This window comes from Athene noctua, chromosome 19 (assembly GCF_965140245.1).
Source record: "Athene noctua chromosome 19, bAthNoc1.hap1.1, whole genome shotgun sequence".
NCBI lineage: Eukaryota > Metazoa > Chordata > Aves > Strigiformes > Strigidae > Athene > Athene noctua.
In genome coordinates, this window is record NC_134055.1 from 12,185,065 (window position 1) to 12,190,686 (window position 5,622).

Below are 5,622 nucleotides of genomic sequence, written 5' to 3' on the forward strand. Positions count from 1 at the left end.
GGGGGAGAGAGGCACAGGACACTACGTCATGAGGAAAGGGCAAACACACGCAAGCCTCTCCAGCCGATTGGGCTGGCTTGTTCGGTTTTTTTGGTGTGGTGGTTTTTTTTCCTTTTCCCCTTTCTTTTTAAAAAAAAAATAATAAAAAAAATTCCTCTCCCTCGCCGCTCTCTCCAATCCGGGCGCGCCTCTGCCAAAAAAGCTGAAAGGGGGGGACCTGCCAAGGGGACGGGGGGGGGGGCGGGTGTCAGGGGAGGGGCTGCGCCCACCCTGATGGGCCACCGCGTCCCCGGGTGGCACCGGGGGTTGGGTGCCCCGGGTGGAAGCGGGGGGGTGGCACATCCCGGGTGGCAGCGGGCAGAAGGGGAGATGGGGGGCAGGTGGGGACCGGCCGGGCAAAGGGGTGTCCGGGGGTGCAAGCGGGGTGTTAAACGAGGAGCCGCTCCCGGGTGCCGCGGGGTGCGGGGGGGCCCCGCTCCCGGTCGGGCCCCACCGGCGGTGGCCGTTAGGTGGCGGGCGCGGGGTGTCCGGCCGGCGGCCGGAGGGTGAAACCGGGCGGTTTGCAGAAAAATGTCCTGCCTGGACCCAGGAGCGGAGCCCCCTGCCCGGCCCCGGGGTGTCCTGGGGACACGCAGCGCCCAGCCGGGCCGGCCGTGGCTAGTGATGGCCACCGCGTCCCCCAGCCACCTCCAGAGCCCGGTGCCGGGGAGGGCAGGGGGCGCCTTGCAGCGGAGCTGCCCCGCTCCCCTCTTTGCAGCCCCGGTTCATCCGGGGCCACGCGGGCTCCAGCCCCCCCATCCCCTCCCAGTGCAAAACCAGGTGCTGGCGCAAACCCAGGCCCTGCCTGTCCCTGGCCACCCCCTCCCCCTTCCCATGGGGTGTCTCTGGACAAGTGTCGGGGGGCAGCCGGGGCGGGCAGCGGATTAAACAGGGGGAATGGAGAGCCAAGAGCTCAAATCCCCCTCTCCCCACAGCCCGCAGCCGTGGCCACGCTCGGGCGCTGGGCACAACCGCCGCAGGACTGAGCCAGGGGCCTCCTCTCTCTGCCAGGAGCCGAAACACCGCTCGTCCCCCCGTACCCTGCTCCCTGTGACCCCCCCCAATCCTCTGCCCAGGGAGAGAAAGCACGTGCGAGGAAACACCCTGTCTGCACCCCCTTCCTGCTGGGCTCCCTGTGAGAGGGCCCCCCCACCCCATTCCCCGCTCCTTCCACGGCTGCGGAAATTGGCAGCAAATTATCAGCAAATCCACCCAGTTCCTCTCCGCCTGCGAGAGGTGCGAAGTCCCAAACCTGGACGCCCACTTAAAGAAGTGTGAGCTAAATCCATGCTCAGGACAGTCCCTCCGGAGCCCGGCTGTCTGGCTTATCTCAGCTCCCACTTTATTTTAGGGAAAGTGCTGATGGCTACAGCCGCAGGAAATCCAGGAGGTGGAAATTACGGAGCGTTTTGCCCTCCACACCCGGCTCTGAGACATGTCAAAGAGATGCAGGGGGGTAACACACCGTGCAGGAGCCACTTGGTGGACTATGATGGTTCTTGATTTTCTGTTCACTTGCGTCCTTGCAAAAGGTGGAGGAGGGCTGGGCGGCACAGAGCACCCCACGATGTAGAGGGGGTGAGCACTGGAGGGGGCAGAGCAGCTGGGCTGGCCTGTCGGTCCGCCCGGCTGGCGTTGCTGAATGACGTAATGCTTGAGCGAAAACACACTCGGTCATTAAACACGAGCTCTCTGCTAGCGAGAAGCAACACGGGAGCAGATGGATGCAGGGACGAGCAGCTTTGCAGTGGTTCCAGCAGCCTGAGGGCTGCGATGTGGCCTGCAGGGATGCAGACCCCCGGTCAGGGCAGCCCAGGGGTCCGGGTGATGCATCCTTCATGCAAGGTGTCTGCATCGTGTCTGCAAAACATGCTGGGAAAGTGGACTTGCTGGGAATCGTAACTGGGGCAGCTGGCTGTCTCTAGCAGCTTCCATCTCTTGCCAGTGAAACGGCTCTGACTTTTGAAAGCATGTTTTGTACCTAGAAAGAATAGACACGAGGCAAGATCTCCCCGCCCCTGGCACTTGTGCCGGGGAACAGGATCCAAGCCCTTTGTGATTTGGCCAGGGCAGAGCCGAGTGTTTTGTGAGCTGCCCGCGGGGAAGGGCTGGGAGCGTTCCCCGAAGTTTGCAAAGTGTCGGGGAAAAGCTGTGCAATTTGGCCTGTGCTGGGAAGGCACGGTTATAGGTACAGTCTGTCGAGAAAGGGGGAAGGTGGAAAACAGTTCCTGCAGCGGGGCTCACGTGGAAAAGAGGGGGTTTGCTGCATGGTGCAATATCTGGGTGAGAAAACCTGCTACAAGGGCCAGAGCAAGAGTCCCTGGGGCTGCATCCAGGACCTGCCAGTACCAGCATGGAGGCGGGTGAGGGGTTGGGGGCTTTGCTGGAGCTGTGGAAGCTCCAGAGAGGACGTTTCCTGCAGCCGGTCCCCAGTGAGGGTCACATCGTGGTGGCTGGTAGGTGTAGGTCACATGTGGTTCCCCTAAATTCTGACATAGTTGCTGGGGGAGATGCCAAACATCTTTACCCTGCTGTTGAACACACCAAGAGCTGTCCCGGGGGTAATACTGACATGGAAAACACAGAAGTAAACACCCCTTTGCCATAGCTACGGAGGAGCCCCGCACCTGCCCCCCCCCCGGGACCCGAATCCTGCTCCGCACTGTTGACGGCGTTGTCATAGGAAACAGCGCTCGCTAACGGGGTGTGACGGGTCTTTACGGTGCCTGTGCCGGTACGCACAGGATGCGCTCAAAGGAAAGGTATGTGTGAGGGGCAGATCACAGAAACACCGGTGGAAGAGGCCCGCCGAGGTGTCCAGCTCCAGTGCTGGCTCCCAGCAGCACTGCCCACTGCCACCAGTGCCAGCTCAGGGCAATCTCGGCTGCAAATCCTCCAAGGATGGGGGTCCCCCAGCTCTCTGGGGACTGTCCTGGGGCCATACCACCCTCTTGGGGAAGAAATTTTCTTGATCTGGACCTATGATGTGTTCACAGCTGGGGATATCATGAAATGCCCAGGGCAGCCTCCATGGGAATCCCTGCCCTGCTCATGAGGGAAGAAGTGGAGGAGACGTGTCGCGTGGATGATGATGGAGAAGGAGCCCAGTGCTCTGTGTCTGGATGCAGACATCCTGTCGAGCTGGAGGAGAAAGGATTGCTCACCCCAGAGTAGATCACCGTGAGCAGGGCACATCACATTTGTGTCCTGTGGCTGCATTTCTGCAAGGGACCAGCCACGGCAGCTGGTAGAGATGCAACCGCAGGGACTGAGGTGCAGGGAGAGCTTGGGGACACAGCGGAGCCACTGCAGGTCCTTGCTGCTGCCATACATCGACATGGAGGTTGGAATAAAGTGGCCTTGACATGGTCTCAGGGAACCTGATGCTGATATGTGGGTTTGGTCCAGCAAGCCAGACTGTGGAACAAAATTTTCATTTCACCTGCCTGTCCCTCTGCTGAGCAAGTGCCTCGTGTTTGGCCATGGTGTCTTCCAGGAAGGCAGTGCAGTCTTCATCTAAAGCACCAAGGGACAGGGAAGCTGCCTCTTCCCATGGTTGAGTATCCTTATGTTTTCCTGCCTTGGTTCACCAGCTGTTAATTGCTAACTAGCAGGTTATCACCCCTGTAGATGCTACAAAAAGAAAGCTCCAAACTAAAGAGGCTGTCTGAAGAGACGCCTGTAAGTCTGCCTGCTACAGCATCCCAGAGAAATGCCTTCCAGGGCATGGGGCAGGCAGAGGAGGCATGGATGGGGCTCTGTAGTACCTGGGAATTAAGTCAAGTCTCTGCTCAGTCTTATTTTTGGCAAGTGAAACCTTCAGGCTTGTCAAGTCCCTCATTCAGAGGTATTTTCATCAGCCCACAGTTGTCTCTGTGGCTCACTCCTGAACCAGCTCTGACATTTGCAGACAGGTCCAAGCAATGGGCAGCAGGAAGGTGAACAGCCACCACCTAGCATGTGCCTGTGGCTGTAGCTCCAGTGTTTTCTGGCCAGAAACCTGGATAACTCCTGCCCATCAATGGGCACACTGGGGACAGCCAGGCAGGAGGGCACCAGTGGGAGGCCAGGGTGGAGCGTGTGCTTGGGCTGGTTCATGGTGGGACGTCTGGAGCAGGGGAACATCACCCTCCCTGCTCACATCAGCCACCCAAGAGTCACAGCTTTGGTCTCAAGACTGGGCCAGATGGGTGGCTGTTAAAACATAGACACCCTTTTTGAGGACCACTGGATACTCTGACCGCAGGCTGGGGATGGGGTCTCCATCTCTGACTCCCACATGCATCCCACTGCATCAGCCCCGCATGTTCCCTGGGGGAACATTCACACTCCGCGTGCAGCCCACACCGCAGCCCCATGGCCCATCTGGCACCCAGTGCAGCAAGGGAGCCATCCTGTCCCTGGCACGAGGCTGGAAGCCACTGCAAAGGGAGACCTGTTTCAGCGTCATGGGCAGGATCTTCTCAGCTATCCCCACATACAGCCAGTGCTGGGAAGTTTCTCAAAGCACAAGAGGAGTTGCCAGGACCCCAGGGGCTGTCCGGGGATGGCAGGGGCTGACGCAGCCTCTCCTTGCCAGCTGCTGATCACTGGTAGGTCCCACGGTATTGGGTTTGGTTGAGTAACTAATGTGACCCCAGCCATACCCCGCCTGATCTCAGCTTTCCATTAGCTCTTCTTTATCTTGCAGTTGCTTCCTGCTGTTGTTATGGCAAGAGGTTTTTGCCAACACAGGGATGCTGCTCAGTGGGACCAGTGCTGGAGCTGCATCCACATGTGGTGGTGGGATGCTCTTGGCATATCCGACAGAAACAGCGTCATTCTCCCACAGCCACGGAGGGACCTCCTCGAGATCTCTTGGGAATATTTGTCATTGGAGTCCCCTCAGGGAGAGAAGGGGAGACACCATCCCCAGCCTCTACATCTAACCCAGGTTCCTGTTTTCTGCCATGCATGAAAAAACAGGTGATGTTTGTGATAGTGCCTTCCCTGCAGGCTTTGCCTCTCGTTCTCATTCTCTTCCTTTCCCCTGTGGGTAACCAGTCCTCCTTGTGCTAAGACATGTGGATGTGCAGCACCTGTGAGGCTTGGATTGTGTTGGGAGCAGTGTAGCCTGGGGACAGTGGTGGTGGGATCTCCATACTTGGACATGTTCAAAACATGCCTGGACAAGGCTCTGAGAAACCTGACCCATCTTTGGAGTGCTAACTTGCTCAGGGGCTGGGCTGGAGACCTCCAGACATCCCTCCCAACCTAAATCCTGCCATGATTTATATTGAACTCTCTTTGGTATTTATGTAGTTCTGGGAAGCCTTCAGTGATGTATCATTGAATCGTTATAATCTGATGCTGGCCAAGGAGGGATTTAGTGGTCCTGGCTCCATACATCTCATTCACATTGTCCTTCTCAAGGACAGCTGAACATCTGCTGCTGATAGGTAATTCCAGGCCGTGGTGTAGCCCCGCTCCCAGCTCGGGCATGAAACCTCTTCCCTGCCTGCCTCCATCCCCACTGCCTCGGAACTTCGGTCAGATCTTTCAAGTGGCTGGTTTTGTCCTTATCCAGGCTGTTTGTGAGCTTTC